Source organism: Salmo salar, chromosome ssa01, assembly GCF_905237065.1.
Source record: "Salmo salar chromosome ssa01, Ssal_v3.1, whole genome shotgun sequence".
Classification (NCBI taxonomy): domain Eukaryota; kingdom Metazoa; phylum Chordata; class Actinopteri; order Salmoniformes; family Salmonidae; genus Salmo; species Salmo salar.
In genome coordinates, this window is record NC_059442.1 from 133,434,814 (window position 1) to 133,456,393 (window position 21,580).

Genomic DNA, 21,580 nt, shown 5'->3' on the forward strand with positions numbered 1-21,580 from the left:
TTTGGGGCTGTAAGTTTCAGGAAATGGCAGTTACAGATATTTCAAAAATGCTAAATACATCTACAGCTTGAGCTTCCACTCTCCCCGTTCTTACACAAAACAGTCATTGGACGAAGGCTTCTGTACAGGGGAGTTTTGTTAAGAGCCCCGACGCTCAGTCTGAACATTAACACGCATCTCTTGCAGTATGGTTTTGGAAGCATAAGGATCTTATCTTAAATAATAAATATAAAAAAAAGGTTAATCTGATACATATCTTTATAGGGTTAGGGTTAGTGTCCCACATGGCCATATCTCTATGTAACAGAGCATGTTTACGGAAGACAGACACGGAACACAGAGAGACCACCTATGCTTATTAGCTACAGTATCTAGCATGCTCTGAACACCTGTGTGTAACGGAAGAAGGCCGCCAAAAATGTGTTGTCACTGAAAAATACTGTCGGCTGCAACTGTGATAAAGCCAGATAAAACAGTATACAGTAAGTGTATATTTTGCATTAGTGAAATTAGTTTGATGTGATATGAAAGTAAAGGCCTTTATGTTCATAGAGCCGTATTGCAACTGAGAATCGATTTACATTTAGATGGAGTATTTGGCTGTTTTGGTTGTCAGAGCCAGTCTACCTCTGAAAATAACAAATAAGGCCCTTGGACCTTAACCTTTTCACACATACATATCTCTAACCATTGCCCCTGCGTGAGTTTTTCCATGCGTGGGATGTCAGGATGCTCTCACTGTTCCAAAATGTGATTGTTAAGCAACAGGACAGTTACCTGCGCTGCCCTCAAACCAAGGCACGCTGCCTGCTAATTATCTATAGGCTAGGTTTAAACTTGTCAATTTCAAATGATTTCCTAACAAATGTTATTTTCTAACAACAGTTTGAATTGAGGTGTGTTCCGCCTCGTCGTTAATTCGCATAAGTATTAGCCCAGTTCACTGTTGCGGACAATTTATGTTTGAGGCTTTACGGAGCCGGACAAACTTCTCTCTTCAACGAGAGCCCAAGCACTTCTCTAGTATTTTCCCAGATCAAGTATGAAGACACTGCATATCTCTAGTCAGAACAGGTCTTGCAAAAACATTTTCCCCCAGCACATTTTCTGGCTGGCACCCACATTGCCATCATGGTTGTTTTCTTTACAAATTGGATGTTGGATATGTGTGTGTTACCGATCTGTGTTTTTTGGTTTGTTTATCTGCGTTGTTTAGAACTTACTTTTTTACTCTTTTTGTACATAATGTTGCCGCTACCGTCTCTTATGACCAAAAATAACTTCTAGACATCAGGACTGCGATTACTCACCACGGACTAGCAGAATCCTTTTTCTTCTTTCACGACTCTGATGAGGTCGAGGTGGAGGATATACGGCTCCCTTGGGAACAGGCCCTGACCCCAGTGATCTGCGTGAAGAGGAGGCGTAGAAAGAGAGGCCGGAGGGAGGGCTGCCTTCTGAGAAGTCGGAGGTGATCGAATAGACCCCCACTCCCCTCAATTCCGTTAGCAAACATGCAATCTTTGGACAATAAAATGGATGAGTTATTGGGAAGATTAAACTACCAACGGGACATTAAAAACGAACATCTTATGCTTCACGGAGTCGTGGCTGAACGACGACAATATCAACATACAGCTGGCTGGTTATACGATGTACCAGCAGGATAGAACAGCGGCGTCTGGTAAGGCAAGGGGCGGCGGTCTATGTATTTTTGTAAACAACAGCAGGTGCACGATATCTAAGGAAGTCTCGAGCTATTGCTCGCCTGAGGTAGAGTTTCTCATAATAAGCTGCAGACCACATTACCTACCGAGAGAGTTCATCTATATTCTTTGTAGCTGCTTACATACCACCACAGTCAGAGGCTGGCACTAAGATAGCATTGCGTGAGCTGTATTCCGCCATAAGCAAACAAGAAAACACTCCTAGTAGCCGGGGACTTTAATGCAGGGAAACTTAAATCAGTTTTACCAAATTTCTATCAGCATGTTAAATGTGCAACCAGAGGGAAAATAACTCTGGAACACCTATACTCCACACATAGAGATGCATACAACGCTCTCCCTCGCCCTCCATTTGGCAAATCTGACATAATTCCATCCTCCTGATTCCTGCTTACAAGAAAAAAATGTAAGCAGGAAGCACCAGTGACGTGATCAACAAAAAAGTGGTCAGATGAAGCAGATGCTAAGCTACAGGACTGTTTTGCTAGCACAGACTGGAATATGTTCCGGGATTCTTCCGATGACATTGAGGAGTACATCACATCTGTCATTGGCTTCATCAATAAGTGCATCGATGACGTCGTCCCCACAGTGACCGTACGTACATGCTCAAACCAGAAGCCATGGATTGCAGGCAGCATCCACACTGAGCTAAAGGCTAGAGCTGCTACTTTCGAGGAGCGGGACTCTAACCCGGAAGCTTATAAGCAATCCTGCTATTCCCTCTGACGAACCATCAAACAGGCAAAGCGTCAATACAGGACTAAGATCGAGTCGTAATACACCGGATTTGACGCTCGTCGGATGTGGCAGGGCCTGCAAACCATTACAGACTACAGAGGGAAGCACAGCTGAGAGCTGCTCAGTGACACAAGCCTACCAGATGAGCTAAACTACTTCTGTGCTCGCTTCGAGGCAAGTAACACTGAACATGCTTGAGAGCACAAGCTGTACCGGAAGAGTGTGTGATCACTCTCTCTGCAGCCGATGTGAGTAAGACCTTTAGATGGGTCAACATTCACAAGGCTGCAGGGCCAGCCGGATTACCAGGACGTGTACTACGAGCATGCGCTGACCAGCTAGCAAGTGTCTTCACTGACATTTTCAACCTCTCTCTGTCCGAGTCTGTAATACCAACATGTTTAAAGCAGACCACCATAGTCCCTGTGCCCAAGAACACTAAGGTAACCTTCCTAAATGACTACCGACCCGTAGCACTCATGTCTGTAGCCATGAAGTTCTTTGAAAGGCTGGTCATGGCTCACATCAACACCATCATCCCAGAAACCCTAGACCCACTCCAATTTGCATACTGCCCCAACAGATCCACAGATGATGCAGTCTCTATTGCACTCCACACTGCCCGTTCCCACCTGGACAAAAGGAACACCTATGTGTGAACGCTATTCATTGACTACAGCGCAGCGTTCAACACCATAGTGCCCTCAAAGCTCATCACTAAGCTAAGGACCCTGGGACTAAACACCTCCCTCTGCAACTGGATCCTGGACTTCCTGATGGGCCGCCCCCAGGTGGTAAGGGTAGGTAACAAAACATCAACCACGCTGATCCTCAACACAGGGGCCCCTCAGGGGTGCGTGCTCAGCCCCCTCCTGTACTCCCTGTTCACTCATGACTGCACGGCCAGGCACGACTCCAACACCATCATTCAATTTGCCGATGACACAACAGTGGTAGGCGTGATCACCTACAACAATGAGACAGGCTATAGGGAGGAGGTCAGAGACCTGGCCGTGTGGTGCCAGGACAACAACCTCTCCCTCAACGTGATCAAGACAAAGGAGATTGTGGACTACAGGAAAAAGAGGACCGAGCATGCCCATATTCTCATCGACGGGGCTGCAATGGAGCAGGTTGAGAGCTTCTAGTTCCTTGGTGTCCACATCACCAACAAACTAACATGGTCCAAGCACACCATGACAGTTGTGAAGCGGGCACGACAAAACCTATTCCCCTTCAGGAGACATGGGTCCTCAGATCCTCAAAAGGTTCTACAGCTGCACCATCGAGAGCATCCTCACTGGTTGGTATGGCAACTGCTCGGCCTCCGACTGCGAGGAATAAAGTTTAAGACGTTTATTTTCCATCAGTACAAAGAAATATTTGGATGCTGTTCAGACAACAATGCTGTTTAGACCCATTTGTTGCGTCATACGTTCTGTTGCTACTGTTCCAATCACATATGTGCCTGATTCAGAAAACTAGGCATATGTCACAAGTCACGACTTCACAGGAGAGCAATTTGAACGTAGAAAATATTTTTTGATCAAAACACGTTTTTTGGCAGAAATGGCTTCTTGAACATGTGAATTTTTATATGTCTTAATAACAAACTTGTATGCCATTTGTAAATACAAATACAATTGTTAAATTACGAGCCTTGGTAAACAATGACCCTAACTAGGTAAACAACGTTTAAGATCACACACGTCACTTAACGTTAGCTAGTTAAAACGCAATGAACAATGTGATAACAATGCCACAGTGCTGGGAGCTAACCAACCAGTTCCAATGTTAGCTAGCTAACATTAGGTTCTAATTAGAAAAGCAAACGGCTCTGGGAAACAAATAATAACGTTAGCTAGGGAGCCAGCCAGCTAACATTAGCTAACTAACAGTACACTTTAATTTGACATGCAGTTTTACGACGCAATATAATTTTTTCAAAAGACGCGTTCGACACGATTACCTAGACATACTGACCAGCTCCTATAGACAGACGCGTGCTATATGGCAGACTAATCCAAACTCATCTCTCGGCATGTCCAGCCCACTCATTATCTCAGCCAATCATGGCTAGCGGGAAGGTTGCGCACTTTTTCTGTGGCTAAACCAACTAGGCTCATAATTTAAATATTTTATTCATATTTATTCATATTTACAGATGGCTTACAAGTTTGATATTAAGGCACTCGAAAGTTCACATGTTCGAGAAGACATTTCTGACCAAAAAAACGCATTTTGATTAAAATATTTTTTTTACGTTCAAACAGCTCCTCTGTGAAGTCATGACTTGCGACATATGCCTAGATTCCTGAATCGGGTCACATTTAAGGACTCCCACATCACTGTAGTCGGCTGCTACAAACCGCCCTCGGCTTCAGGAAATGCACTTAACTCTTTCTGATGTCCTGCCCAAGCTAAATTAATCTGAATTCAAATTTTGGCCCATTCCTCCTGACAGAGCTGGTGTAACTGAGTCAGGTTTGTAGGCCTCCTTGCTCGCATACACTTTTTCAGTTCTGCCCACAAATCTTTGATGGGATTGAGGTCAGGGCTTTGTGATGGCCACTCCAATACCTTGACTTTGTTGTCCTTAAGCCATTTTGCCACAACTTTGGAAGTATGCTTGGGGTCATTGTCCATTTGTAAGACTCATTTGTGACCAAGCTTTAACTTCCTGACTGATGTCTTGAGATGTTGTTTCAATATATCCACATAATTTTCCATCCTCATGATGCCATCTATTTTGTGAAGTGCACCAGTCCCGCCTGCAGAAAAGCAGTTGGGATGGTGTTCTTCGGATTGCAAGCCTCCCCCTTTTTCCTCCAAACATAACGATGGTCATTATGGCCAAACAGTTCTATTTTTGTTTCATCAGACCAGAGGACATTTCTCCAAAAAGTACGATCTTTGTCCCCATGTGCAGTTGCAAACCATAGACTGGCTTTTTTTATGGCGGTTTTGGAGCAGTGGCTTCTTCCTTACTGAGCGGCCTTTCAGGTTATGTCGATATAGGACTAATTTTACTGTGGATATAGATACCTTTGTACCTGTTTCCTCCAGCATCTTCACAAGGTCCTTTGCTGTTGTTCTGGGATTGATTTGCACTTTCACACCAAAGTACGTTAATCTCTAGGAGACGGAATGCGTCTCCTTCCTGAGCGGTATGACGGCTGCGTGGTCCCGTGGTGTTTATACTTGCGTACTATTGTTTGTACAGATGAACGTGGCACCTTCAGGCATTTGGAAATTGCTCCCAAGGATGAACCAGACTTGTGGAGGTCTACAATTTTTTTTCTGAGGTCTTGGCTGATTTCATGCACAAAGTAGATGTCCTAACCGACTTGCCAAAACTATAGTTTGTCAACAAGAAATTTGTGGAGTGGTTGAAAACTAGTTTTAATTACTCCAACCTAACTCTATGTAAACTTCCAACTTCAACTTTATATACTGACAATTACAAGTCTAGCTTTTTTTTTATCAATAGAGGTTTACACCAGGGTTCCATTTTATCAGCTGTGTTGTTCTCAATTTGTATTAATGATTTGGGAAATGGGATACAACCAGCAATGTTGCATCTATATGCAAATGATACAGTCCTATATTCATATGCTCCTTCTCTGGTTCAGGCTGTTGAAGAGCACCATACTGCTTTTCAGTCACTGCAGGCCTCCCTTTATAGTCTCAAACTGGTCTTGAATGTACAAAAAACAAAATTCATGACCTTTACCAGCGCGCCCACTCAGCCAGAGAAGGGTAGCATTGTCACATCTGGTGTCTTATCCATTGAAAAGTGTCATCCTACAAATGCCTATATGGTTGGATGACACGTTGCCCTTTAAAGTTCATATGGATAATCTTGTGAGGAAGCTTACATTGAAATTGGGTTTTTATTTTCGTAATAAGGCTTGCTTCCCACTTATGGCAAGAAAGAAGCTTGTTCAGGCCACTTTTCTCTCTGTAATTGATTATGGTGACTTGTTGTTTATGCATGCAGCCTTCTCTGTCTTACAGAGACTGGACTCTGTTTATCATCCATCCTTGCACTTTATTACAAATGCCAAGTCACTCACCCACCTTTTCACCTTGTACCAAATGGTGGGTTGGACCTCACTTTATATGCACAGAAAGCTACATTTGTGTTCATCTACAAATTCCTTTTGGGTAAACTCCCTATTTATCTTTGTAGTCTGGTCTCCTTCCCCACCAGCAGTTACCATACCCGGTCTGCTAGGTGATTGCTACTTAAAGTCCCCAGAACATTTACAGTATTAGGCAAGACTGCCTTCTCGTCTTGTGCACCAGAGGCATGGAATAGTCTACAATCCATGCTTCATCTAGATATGTTAGTGCCACTGAATGAATATAACTTTTTGATGGGAGAATCTGTTACAGAAGAGTGTAAATGCTTTTCTTAGGCTGGATCATGTTGTTGTATTGTATTGTTGTAGGTTTTAATTCTGTAATGTATTGATTGTTGCTGCCTTGGCCAGGTCTCCCTTGAAAAAGATACTCTGGGTGTCACGCCCTGACCTGAGAGAGTCGTTTTTCTCTGTTTGGTTAGGTCGGGGTGTGACATAGGGTGGGCATTCTATGTGTTGTATGTCTATGTTGTTTTTGTATTTCTTTGTTTTGGGCCGAGTATGGTTCCTAATCAGAGGCAGCTGTCTATCGTTGTCTCTGATTAGGAATCATACTTAGCCAGCCTGTTCCCCACCTGTGTTTGTGGGTTATTGTCATTTCTGTGTGTGTACGGCACAGTGAGTTACGTTTCTTGCTTCGTACCTGTTTATTGTTTTGGTTTCCTTCAATAAAGATGTGGAATTACCGTCACTCTGTGCCTTGGCTCCTATATGACAGGGAATTTGAAGACAGCACTCGTGACACTGGGTCTCAGTGGTCTTTTCCTGGTTAAATAAAATAAAATAAACGACATTGAAGTACTACATAAGTTAGTTTTTTTAGGTATCTGTACTTTACTATTTATGTTGTTGACAACTTTTAGTTTTACTCCACTACATTCCTAAAGAAAATCTGTCCTTTTTACTCCCATACATTTCCCCCAACACTCAAAAGTACTCATTACATTTTGAATGTTCAGGGAGGATAGCAATATGTTCCAATTCACGCACCTATCAATGTAACACGTTATCATACCTACTGCCTCTGACCTGGCGGACTTACTAAACACAAATACTGTATTTGTAAATTATGTCTGAGTGTTGGAGTGTGCCTCTGGCTGTCCGTAAATAAAATATTTATAGCAAAATGTGCTGTGTGGTTTGCTTAATATAAGAATTTGATGTATAGCATTTACTTTTACTTTTATTCAAGCATGACAATTTAGTACTTTTCCCACCACCGTACTTAAGTACATTCATAACCAGATAGTTTTAGACTTTTAATCAAGTAGTATTTTACTGGGTAACTTTCTTTTTTACTTGAGTACTTTTATTTTAAGGTACGTATCTTTACTTTTACTCAAGTATGACTATTGAGTACTTTTTCCACCACTGGTGCCTGGTCTTGTCCACTCAGCTCTAATGACTTGTGGGCATAGTAGATGGAAATAGTACGCACATACGTAAGCGTTCCTGAGTCTTTTCTTTCAGTGATGGGGTCATAATATTTTGAAGCATAAATCATTCAAAAGATGTGTAGGAAGCAAACAGAAACCATTTATTACAACCGCATCTAGCGGCTACCGGATGTTAAGGACGTAACCCCGTTCTATGTACCAAGCGCAAATTTTCTCTCGTGCCCCTATTTTCAAATCAGGCAACCCCACATAGGGTCATGACCCATAGTTTCGGAAACCTTGCCTTAAGGGAATATTGGAGCACGGATCCTGTGTTTGTAACTCCCTTCTTTGCCACTCTCTTTTCCTAAGACCGCTTCCTAATTCTGTTTCAATGCATGATTCTGTGCATGATTTCCTGCAAGACAGGAATGTCAGTGTTCTGCCATGGCCAGTGAAGAACTTGCAGGAGCCTTGGTGGTATAGTGGGGTGACATCTCACAGCAAGAACTGGCAAATCTGGTGAGGAGGAGATGCACTGCAGTACTTAATGCAGCTGGTGGCCACACCAGATACTGATTGTTACTTTTGATTTTGACCCCCCCCCTTTGTTCAGGGACACCTTATTCCATTTCTGTTAGTCACATGTCTGTGGAACTTGTTCAGTGTATGTCTCAGTTATTGAATTTTGTTATGTTCATACAAATATTTACACATGTTAATTTTGCTGAAAATAAACGCAGTTGACAGTGAGAGGACGTTTCTTTTTTTGCTGAGTTTACATAAGAAAGTAAGAAACTGAAGAGCTCTACAAGGGTTCCACATGGGAGCAGGGCAGAGCAGAGCTATGCTAAGCAAGCCAAATTAATACACAGGCCTAGGCCAGGGCAGCTTCAAAGGATATAACACAAGCTAATACTTCTCTGATGCCATTAGCATTGTTTTACAGAGTTAATAGAAGAATGTAGCTAGCTACAAAAGCACAATTGAGAATAAAACCATAAACATAAAAAAATTTGTACCTCACGTGTCCGTGGTTATGAAACAATACACAAAGAATACATTATGCTCCACAATAGAAACGACATAGCACAATATATAGAAACAATTATGATTGTGTAATAATAACTTACTTTTTTTAACTAGGCAAGTCAGTCACGAACAAATTCTTATTTTCAAAGACGGCCTAGGAGCAGTGGGTTTACTACCTTGTTCAGGGGCAGAACAACTGATTTTTACCTTGTCAGCTCGGGGATTCGATCTGCAACCTTGTGGTTACTAGTCCAATACTTTAACCACTAGGCTACCTGCCACTTTGATAGGAACCCACAAGTTTGGGCAGTTTCTGTTCTGACTGGATATGGTCAAATGTCTGCATACCTGACCTGGGGAAACACTGGGGGAGTGCTTTGACCTCTCATCAAAGACAGAAGTTTGTCAGGCCCATTTAGCTAATACTCACCTTACATTAGCATAGCATGCCTCAAATGTAAATTGTCCACCACAGTGAAACGGACTACTTCTATGTGAATTAACGACTCTTGCGGAACACACCTCATTTCACACTGTTGCTTATGTAAATTGACTAGTTGAGACATAGCCTATAGATAATTAGCAGGCAGCGTGTCTTGGTTTGAAGGGAGCACGCGTTAACTGTTCTGTTGTGTAGCAGTCCAATTTTGGGACATTGAAGGCATTCTGACATCACACTATGTTTTTGTTCAGGGTAGCTTTAGTGTAGCTTAAGTTCTTCCAGTGTGAAGTCATTTGTAGCTTGGTAAACTATATTTTCAGAGTAGCTCCCCAAAACTGGGGAATAATATCTATAGACTAAATCACTTTGTGATTGTACCTAGCCTCTCACTATAACTCTCACAATAAGAAATGAACTCATTTGGAACATCGGAATAAGTTCGCTGACGATATTCGCCATATTCGTCAGTCACATCACAGTACTAAATTCCCCTCTTCATACAGGATAGACCTGTAATACAGACTTTGGTCATTCATTTCTTTTTAGGATTTGTTTAGGGCTTGTACTAGCCGTCTCATCTCACCTGTTCCCATCTGGAGAAGCATAGAGTGTGGAGGAGTATGTACTCTGTAGAGTGAAGTCTCCTCAGTCATCTCCTGACAGTCTCCGGCAGCATGTGAAATGTTCCATTACGACCTAATGAATCAGCACTTGAAGCTCCTGCAGGTTGGTTCCTCTTTCTTCAGTTGTTTATGACATATGTTGGTATATCTAACTCATGACTGGCCTCTGATATAAAGGCCCAATCTGTGGTTAGTGAGGGTTTAATGGTGGCCCATGTGAAAGGCCAATATTTTTTATTTAACCTTTATTTAACTAGGCAAGTCAATTAAGAACACATTCTTATTTACAATGACAGCCTACCAAAAGGCAAAAGGCCTCCTGCGGGTGGCTGGTATTTTTAATTAAAAAAAAATATATATATAGGACAAAAAAACGCATCACGACAAGAGACAACACAACACTATATAAAGAGAGACCTAAGACAACATAGCATGGCAGCAACACATGACAACACAGCATGGTAGCAACACAACATGACAACAACATGGTAGCAACACAACATGGCAGTAACACAACATGGTAGCAGCACAAAACATGGTACAAACATTATTGGGCACAGACAACAGCACAAAGGGCAAGAAGGTAGAGCTAACAATACATCACGCAAAGCAGCCACGACTGTTAGTAAGAGAGTCCATGATTGAGTCTTTGAATGAAGAGATTGAGATAAAACTGTCCATATTAATGTGTCTGCAGTCTAGTCTGGGCTCTCCTGGTGAGGAGACACAGAGGCTAATATAATAACAGTGTCCAGCTAATTAGCTCCAAATTCACAGACCTTGTCATGGGTCATGCCCAACTTGACAAAAACTCATAAGGCAGTCTAATTATCTGCTTAGTGGTGAATCCTTGACACACATCAGACCTAGCTTGTACTTTCTGCCTCAGTATTTTTGGGGGATCTCTACAGGTTATTTGCCACATTATTCACATACCATTATCAGAAAAGACCTTGTCAGTATTAGGCCTAGATTTAATCTGTACCCAAACAATTCGAGCTTCTACTTCTAAAAATTCACCTTTCCAGAAACAATTCTCTCACTGTTGCCGCTTGCTATAGACCTCCCTCTGCCCCCAGCTGTGCCCTCGATACCATAAGTGAATTGATTGCCCCCCATCTATCTTCTGAGCTCGTGCTACTAGGTGACCTAAACTGGGACATGCTTAACACCCCGGCCATCCTACAATCTAAGCTTGATGCCCTCAATCTCACACAAATTATCAATGAACCTACCAGGTACAACCACAAATCCGTAAACACGGGCACCCTCATAGATGTAATCCTAACTAACTCGCCCTCCAAATACACCTCTGCAGTTTTCAATCAAGATCTCAGCGATCACTGCCTCATTGCCTGCATCCGTAATGGGTGTGCGACCAAACAACCACCCCTCATCACTGTCAAACGCTCCCTAAAACACTTCTGCGAGCAGGCCTTTCTAATCGACTTGGCCGGGGTATCCTGGAATGACATTGACCTCATCCCATCAGTAGATGATGCCTGGCTATTCTTTAAAAGTGCCTTCCTCACCATCTTAAATAAGCATGCCCCACTCAAAAAATGTAGAACTAGGAATAGATATAGTCCTTGGTTCACTCCAGACCTGTCTTCCCTTGATCAGCACAAAAACATCCTCTGGCGTTCTGCATTAGCATCAAATAGCCCCCGTGATATGCAACTTTTCAGGGAAGTTAGGAACAAATATACACAGGCAGTAAGAAAAGCTAAGGCTAGCTTTTTCAAACAGAAATTTACATCCTGTAGTACTAACTAAAAAAGTTCTGGGACACAGTAAAGTCCATGGAGAATAAGAGCACCTCCTCCCAGCTGCCCACTGCGCTGAGGCTAGGAAACACTGTTACCACCGATAAATCCACTATAATTGAGAATTTCAATAAGCATTTCTCTACGGCTGGCCATGCTGTCCACCTGGCTACCCTTACCCTGGTCAACTGCCCGGCACCCTCCACAGCAACCCGCCAAAGCCCCACCATTTCTCCTTCACCCAAATCCAGATAGCTGATGTTCTGAAAGAGCTGCAAAATCTGGACCCATACAAATCAGCCGGGCTAGACAATCTGGACCCTCTCTTTCTAAAATTATCTGCTGAAATTGTTGCAACCCCTATTACTAGCCTGTTCAACCTCTTTTTCGTATCGTCTGAGATTTCCAAAGATTGCAAAGCTGCTGCGGTCATCCCCCTCTTCAAAGGGGGTGACACTCTAGACCCAAACTGCTACAGACCTATATCTATCCTACCCTGTCTTTCTAAGGTCTTCGAAAGCCAAGTTAACAAACAGATTACCGACCATTTCGAATCCCACCGTACCTTCTCCGCTATGCAATATGGTTTCAGAGCTGGTCATGGGTGCACCTCAGCCACGCTCAAGGTCCTAAACGACATCATATCCACCATCGATAAGAGACATTACTGTGCAGCCGTATTCATCGACCTGGCCAAGGCTTTCGACTCTGTCAATCACCACATTCTTGTTGGCAGACTCGACAGCCTTGGTTTCTCAAATGATTGCCTCGCCTGGTTTACCAACTAATTCTCTGAGTTCAGTGTGTCAAATCGGAGTGTCTGGTGTACGGACCTCTGGCAGTCTCTATGGGTGAGCCACAGGGCTCAATTCTCTGGCCGACTCTCTTCTCTGTATACATCAATGATGTTGCACTTGCTGCTGGTGATTCTCTGATCCACCTCTTCGCAGACGACACCATTCTGTATACTTCTGCCCCCTCTTTGGACACTGTGTTAACTAACCTCCAGACGAGCTTCAATGCCATACAACTCTCCTTCCGTGGCCTCCAACTGCTCTTAAACGCAGGTAAAACTAAATGCATGCTATTCAATCGATCACTGCTCGCCCGTCCAGCATCACTACTCTGGATGGCTCTGACTTAGAATACGTGGACAACTACAAATACCTGGGTGTCTGGTTAGACTGTAAACTCTCCTTCCAGACTCACATTAAGCATCTCCAATCCAAAATTAAATCTAGAATCGGCTTCCTATATCGCAACAAAGCATCCTTCACTCATGCTGCTAAACACACCCTCGTAAAACTGACCATCCTACCGATATTCGACTTCAGTGATGTCATCTATAAAATAGCCTCCAACACTCTACTCAACAAACTGGATGCAGTCAGTGCCATCCGTTTTGTCACCAAAGCCCCATACACTACCCACCATTGCGACCTGTATGTTCTCGTTGGCTGGCCCTCACTACATATTCGTCGCCAAACCCACTGGCTCCAGGTCATCTATAAGTATTTGCTAGGTAAAGCCCTGCCTTATCTCAGCTCACTGGTCACCAGAGCAGCACCCACTCGTAGCACACGCTCCAGCAGGTATATCTCACTGGTCACCCCCAAAGCCAATTCCTCCTTTGGTCGTCTTTCCTTCCAGTTCTCTGCTGAAAAGACTGGAACAAACTGCAAAAATCTCTGAAGCTTCCTACCTTCAAACTCAGTGCCTCTTTGCTTGACATCATGGAAAATCAAAAGAAATCAGCCAAGACCTCAGAAAAAACATTGTAGACCTCCACATGTCTGGTTCACCCTTGGGAGCAATTTCCAAACGCCTGAAGGTACCACGTTCATCTGTACAAACAATAGTACGCAAGTATAAACACCATGGGACCACGCAGCCATCATACCGCTCAGGAAGGAGACGCCTTCTGTCTCCTAGAGATGAACGTTCTTTGGTGTGAAAAGTGCAAATCAATCCCAGAACAACAGCAAAGGACCTTGTGAAGATGTTGGAGGAAACAGCTACAAAGGTATCTATATCCACAGTAAAACGAGTCCTTTATCGTCATAACCTGAAAGGCCGCTCAGCAAGGAAGAAGCCACTGCTCCAAAACCGGCATTAAAAAATCCAGACTACGGTTTGCAACAGCACATGGGGACAAAGATCGTACTTTTTGGAGAAATGTCCTCTGGTCTGATGAAACAAAAATAGAACTGTTTGGCCATAATGACCATCGTTATGTTTGGAAGAAAAAGGGGGGATGCTTGCAATCCAAAGAACACCATCCCAACCGTGAAGCACGGGGGTGGCAGCATCATGATGTGGGGGTGCTTTGCTGCAGTAGGTACTGGTGCACTTCACAAAATAGATGGCATCATGAGGATGGAAAATTATGTGGATATTATGAAGCAACATCTCAAGACATCAGTCAGGAATTTAAAGCTTGGTCGCAAATGGGTCTTCCAAATGAACAATGACCCCAAGCATACTTTCAAAGTTCTGGCAAAATGGCTTAAGGACAACAAAGTCAAGGTATTGGAGTTGCCGTCACAAAGCCCTGACCTCAATCCTATAGAACATTCGTGGGCAGAACTGAAAAAGTGTGTGCGAGCAAGGAGGACTACAAACCTGACTCAGTTACACCAGCTCTGTTAGGAGGAATGGGTCAAAATTCACCCAACTTATTGTGGGAAGCTTGTGGAAGGCTACCCGAAATGTTTGACCCAAGTTAAAAAGGCAATGCTACCAAATACTAATTGAGTGTATGTAAACTTCTGACCCACTGGGAATGTGATGAAAGAAAGAAAAGCTGAAATAAGCTTCAAGTGGTGTCAGACTTCACATCCTACGTCACACAGATGGAAAAGATATATGCAGCGTTCATGTCGAAGGGATTAGACCAAGGCGCAGCGGGTTGCGTGCTCATCATTATTTTATTTATAGGTGAACACGAAAAAACAATAAACAAAGAACGACAGTTTTGCAGGCTACACAAAAGCAATGCAAAAAACAACTATCCACAAAGGGACAGGTGGAAAACAAGCTCCCTAAGTATGACTCTCAATCAGAAACAACGATTTACAGCTGTTCCTGATTGAGAGCCACACCAGGCCAACAAAGAAATACACAACATAGAAACCCTAGAATACAAAACAAGAACATAAACCAAAAATCCCGGAACACATAAATCCAACACCCCTCTACATACACACACACCCCGAACCCTATAAAACAAATACCCCCTGCCACGTCCTGACCAACCTACAATAACCAATAACCCCTTATACTGGTCAGGACGTGACAGTTCAAAACAACTGGGAACTGGGAACACGGAAATCTATGACTTAATGCAAGCCATTTCGATCTACGGTGGCCACAGATCGATTTATTAAAAAATGTCAGTCGGAACCGCGCAGGTCCCCTAAATAGGGGCCTTCACATCTAAGAGGTTTTAAAACCCCCCTTACCATTTAATGACTTTACTTGTAATGGTTTGGGACACCAGGAACAATCAGGTGATGTCTTGACTAGCGACGTAGGCAGAAATGTCTGTGTAGCTGGGCATAAGTATAAGTGGCTGGGCCAACATTTTTCAGCAAACATATAGCAAAAATACCTGACTTATTTAAGTGCAATCACATTGTATCATTTAACAAATAACACCGGATCAATTTGACCAAAAAAACAAATTTCCATTGACATACAAGCCCGTTATTATTGCCAAGTAGGCAGCTCAAGTGTGCAACTACACAGCCGCTTACAACAACACCACTGACAAAACAGGCTGACTGAGTCCGACAGTAAACAAACATAATGTAATACACAACATGTCTATCACAGAGAGAGAGCGCAGTGATAAAATGTTTAAAAATTATACTCTCACAAAATATGGATAATGGATGCAATGTTCAGTCCAACCTCATGAAATAATCAACCTCAGATCAGATCGACCACTCCCACCACTCAAAGAAGTGATCTACAGTGCAGGCACAATAGGTGGATTCAGGACCATGGTCAGCACATCGGCCAGACACCAGCTCAGCACTGGATTGGAACATGCACAAACAGCTTATTGCAAAAAGAATCAAGGAAGGATAGAACGCCCCTGAAAGTTTTTTTTATTAAGCACAAATGTGTACACTTTTTGCAATATGAAAACAGCCACACATAATACAATACAAACACTTTAGGCCTATATGTTGAACTGTACGGAGGGTATGAAATGAATAGCTCACTTTGAACGCTACTGTATAGGCATTCAGGCATGAAAACATGAAATCACTATACATAATACCATGGCGGGTATGTTCACTGGAATCAGCAAATGTAAACCTGACCTACCAAGGCAGGCATGAAAACATGAACTTATCATACATAGCCTAATATCACGGCGGCTACAAATACAATAGCTCACTTTGAATGAAACATATATAGGCCTGGCCTACCAAGGCAGGCATGAAAACATTAGGCTAAATCATAAATAAATAGTATTCCTTTCTGTTTTATGTTTTGCAGTACAAGATGCCTAAGTTCGGTGTTGAAGATGGAGATTATTTAATCATAGTCCAAAAAGTCACTGAATTCCCTTTCAAAGGACAACAGGGCTAGATTTTTGAGACGTGCAGTCAGCAAGCAAGATGGATGATTTGATACGGCCTGTAGCTGAGAAGAGTCTCTCAACAGTACATGAAGTCATAGGAGGGGTGATGATGGTCCTTAGAAGTCTATTGATGTTAGGAAAAATGTCAGTGCTGCAGCTGTCCAAAACTTCAATAAGGGATGGAAATTCCTGACCTCCCCCACTTTCCTATGCAGTTACATGGTTATAATTTTGGTTTGCGCGTGTGTGTGTGTGTGTGTGTGTGTGTGTGTGTGTGTGTGTGTGTGTGTGTGTGTGTGTGTGTGTGTGTGTGTGTGTGTGTGTGTGTGTGTGTGTGTGTGTGTGTGTGTGTGTGTGCAAGTAAAAGAAAATGTTGACTCACCCTACTTGTAGAGAAACAGCAATACCATCCTTCTCTCTTTCATGTCTATCACTCTGTCATACAGTACACGCTTTTACTTTTTGTTGTCCTAGGCTACCTGGCTAAAATGCTTGCTCGCTAGCCTAACTTCCATTGATGGGCAACGTTAGCTAGTTAACATTAGCCTTCAACTTCTAGATCCATATTGATCTTCCATCCTCTCAGGCCAGGGGCACAACAATGTATGAATTAATGGTTGGATCAGAATCGCCGTTATAATCATTGGTCAGTATGGACAATTAAGTTAAACCGCAAGTCCAAATCCCATCTCCATCCATGGCTAATTTAGGAAAGGGACAATTTTAGCTAGCTAGCTAGCCACAGAGGACAACAAAATGAGATGCAACAATTTAAGTTGTTTCTGTTAAGGACGTATGCTCTCAAAGCGATTTGATAGGAGAGACGCCAAATCCAAGCTGGCTTCCCTTGACACTTTTTTTTCCGCCAGGACCATTCACAGTTGAGTTCGCTCAGTTTAGCTCAGCGCTTATTGGCTAATTGTCAAGGGAAGCCAAATGCTCGCTGGCTTCCCTTGCGTTCAATGCTACGGGTGGTAACAATGTCATACTCGTTTGGATCAGACAGCATCAGATAGATGGTCTACATGTAGATAGACAGAGGGGCACTGTTTGGCTCGCTTGGATGCTTTCTCCTATGAGATACATTCAGCCTCTTCCGAATAAAAAAAAAAATTAAACACAGAGAGACAAAATAATTGTTATTTATTTTCTGTACATTTTTTGGAGCAGCCTGGCTTCCCTTGGATCAGCTTGGCGGAGGTATTGTTGCTTACTCTTACCACCTGGGTTCAGACCGACAGGAAGTCCAAGATCCAGTTGCAGAGGGAGGTGTTTAGTCCCAGGGTCCCGAGCTTGGTGACGAACTTGGAGGGCACTATGGTGCTGAATGCTGAGCTGTAGTCGATGAACAGCAAGCATCCTCACATAGGTATTCCTCTTTTCTAGGATGGCGAGGGCAGTGTGGAGTGCAATGGAAATTGAGTCATCTGTGGATCTGTTGGGGCAGTATGCAATAATATATATTGTAATAATAATATATGCCATTTAGCAGACGCTTTTATCCTTTTGTCCTTTTTTCCGTTTGATAACTGTGCGGAGGTCGTAGTGGGACTTCTTGTCCTGTTTAGCTCATAGCAAAACAATTTCCAGAACCATTTTGACCTGATCACAATTCCTTTCTACTATGAATAGTCCATGTCCTCACAGTTAAGTTGATTGAAAACATTACCCGGGCTTTGATTGCGGTGGCTTGCACGGTAGCCTTCAAATTTATCCAGTGCAAAAGAGTGAGGTTTGCTAGCCTGTTGCTTGAAGCATTCCTCGCAAAGGTGCTTCCAATCCTTATCTTTCTCTAACAAATTAGCCTTCCATAGTGGGCTTGAGGAAATTTTACATAGAACAGCGTCCCTTGTCGAACTGTATTCCAGCCAATAAAACTGTCCATACCGCTTCCATGAATAACACAGCTATTTTTCCATTGATCACTGTAGTGGAGAACACTCATATTTTTGGTTGTGTTGGTGGTTCGTCAGCTGCAGACAAATCTGCATGTGGACTCATGATGACGAGGCGGTGCCGGGGAATGGTGATAGTGAGTTAGCTGGGCTGTGGAAGTAGTAGTAGTAGCTAATCTCCTCATGGGCTGCCGCTGACATGCTAGCCTCCTCAACATCCGCATTTTTCAACATTTCAAATTAAATTAATTTGTATTTTTTATTTATATATATATATATTTTAAGACAGCCTGATTGGGTGGGCCAGTGTTCAATCTGGCAGGGCCTCTGCCCAGTCCGGCCCTGCTGTGGATTCACCTCTGGTCCTAACATGGTCCTCAGTGACGTCCTGGTAACTTACATGGAAATACAAAAAAAGGTCCCCCAAAGAACGTTCCCTTGGTACCATCATGAAGCGTCCCCTTCTGATTATTCAATGTCCCATGGATAGCGTTCTATCAGAACCAAATGGGAACCTTCTCGTAATGTTACCTAATGGACATCAAAATACCTTATTATAATGTTATACTGCGACCAAACTGGGACCTGTAATCCACGCCCACAAAATACTACAGTATACTATAGTATAAATACAATACTGGTATAAATACTATAGTAGTGAGTATAATATTTTTGCGGACTTTACTGAAATATTCACTGTAGTGTTTAGTGTAGTATACTGTAGTATTAACAGTTAACTATATTATAAAACTGTAGTCAAAGTAAGCCGCAGTATATACTATAATGTAGTATTTTTACAGATTCTATTATACTGCAGTATTCACTGTAGTATTTACTATAGTATTTTTGTTTAATTATATTTGACATACAAGCACAGGCTTTCTCCTTGAGGAAACCTACTGGAGAAATACTAAAAGAGCAAATTTTCCATAACCTGTAGGTAGGACTGGGGTCTGAACGGATAGTTCAGAGCTTCTGCTCTTTTCTATAACCTGTAGGGAACACAATATATGGTCTATACTTGGCATGTAGGTTGGCATGCCACCAATTGGGATATGGGGAGGGGACTGGGCGGAGTATATGTAAGTTAAATACTGTAGTATTCTACAGTATACTACAACATTCTATGGTAAGTACTACACATGAGCAAGGGATACTACAGTGTGTAGTATAGTATTCTACAGTATACTACAGTTTACTACATAATTCTACAGTAAGTACCGTAGTATTCTAAAGTAAACTGTAATCTTTTTTCATGTGGGTGTCCTCTTATGGTCCTGATGTTAATGTCATGTTTTAATGTTCCTTGAACGTTCTCAGAATGTCAGTGGGATAATGTCTCGCTGAAATCCTTAAAGCAGGGGTGGCCAATAATATTTGCTCGAGGGCCACATTGTGATTAAAACATTCAATGGAGGGTCGTATAGATCTTTTTTCTGAACTTATTGAAAAAGTATAGGACCATTCAAATTTCTACATTCTTTCTATTTAGTTTAGAATTTCTAGAGTGGCCTGGAGTGTATTTATTTATTATTTTTTTTTAAGGGGAACTGCACCTGCTGATTCGGCCTCGTCTTTTGGCCTGCTCCCCAAGACATTCTGGCTGCCATGACAGAAGCCAAATGGGAGTTGGCTCGGGGGTGTGTTTAATATTTATTGGGTGTGTCCTTGACACCAACAAGACACACTCATCTGTCAGAACCTTGCCCACAGCTGTTTCCCCCCACTCAATCACAACAATAAAAAACGAATGCAGTTTGAGTTCAATAACTACAGGCAGATGTACTGTATGGTGAGATGCCGGAAGAAGCTTTGAATAGGTCAGTAGCCTACAGAGTAATATGAGAATATGAGAATAGCTAAATGTATGTAGATATTCTTAACTAAGTGTTTTGATAACTTTCAAATGTAGTAACAGGTCCATGTAGAATAAACAACCCTTTACATAATACCATATAAGCAGTGTCATGCTAATATAACAATGTTGTCACGTCCTGACCAGTAAAGGGGTTATTTGTTATTGTAGTTTGGTCAGGACGTGGCAGGGGGTGTTTGTTTTATGTGGTTCGGGGTTTGTTGGGCTATGTGTTTATATAGAGGGGTGTTTAGAGTGTTCCGGGGTTTTTGGTTAATGTTCTATGTTAGTATATTTCTATGTTCTAGTCTTTCTATTTCTATGTTTAGGGCTTTTGATTGACCTTCAATTGGAGGCAGCTGTTCCTCGTTGCCTCTGATTGAAGGTCCTATGTATAGGGATGTTTTGCTGTGGGGGTTTGTGGGTAGTTGTCTCCTGTTTAGTGTCTGAGCACCTGATAGGACTGTTAGTGTCGTTCGTTTGTTTTCTATACGTGATTTGTTTGTTTTTCCTTCTTCACATTAAAAAGAAGATGAGTATGTACGTTCCCGCTGCGTTTTGGTCTGATCCTTACGACACCCGTTACAAATGTGCTGTCACGTCCTGGCCAGTATATAAGGTTAATTGTTTTGTAGTTTGGTCAGGGCGTGGCAGGGGGTATTTGTTTTATGTGGTTCGGGGTGGTGTGTTTTGTGTAAAGGGTGTTTGATTTAGTAATTCCGGGTTTTGGTTTATGTTTAGTATTCTATGGTTAGTCTAGGTTGTGTGTTTCTATGTTTGGTTGATTGGGGTTGGGACTCTCAGTTGAAGGCAGGTGTTGTCTATCTGCCTTTGATTGAGAGTTCCATATATTAGGGTGTGTTTGTATGTGTGATTTGTGGGTGATTGTTCTGTGTTTCGCCTTGTGCCTTACCAGACTGTTTTTGTTGATCGTTCGTGTTTTTGTTATTTTGTATGTTCGTTTTGAAAGATAATTAAAAATCAAGATGAGCATTCACGTACCTGCTGCGTTTTGGTCCTCATTCACCGACAACACCTGTGACAGAATCACCCACCACCAAAGGACCAAGCAGCAGAGGAAGGAGCAGACGGAGTTCGAGTTGGACTGGCGGGAGAAGTGGACTTGGGAGGAAGTTCTGGACGGGGCCGGACCCTGGCATCAGGCTGGGGATTATCGACGCCCGCAGGGGGAAATTGAGCCAGCCAAGGCAGAGAGGCGGTGGTACGAGGCCAAGTACGCGCTGAAGGAGAAGCACGAGAGGCACCCCCAAGAAAATTTTTGGGGGGGGCACACGGGTAGTTTGGCTAGGCGTAAGAAGAGCCGGAAGCCAGCTACTCGTGGTTATATGGAGGAGCGTATGGGGTGGAGAGCGCTATGTTTCGC

The 21,580-nt window shown here is 42.7% G+C and overlaps 1 non-coding gene across 1 annotated transcript; it reads right to left on the reverse strand.

Annotated features, from left to right (window-relative positions):
- Positions 1 to 19,214: 19,214 nt before the first annotated feature.
- On the reverse strand, positions 19,215 to 19,269 carry LOC123726797 (U7 small nuclear RNA). The gene has a single exon (XR_006758945.1). It is a non-coding gene; the product is annotated as a U7 small nuclear RNA (small nuclear RNA).
- Positions 19,270 to 21,580: the final 2,311 nt, after the last annotated feature.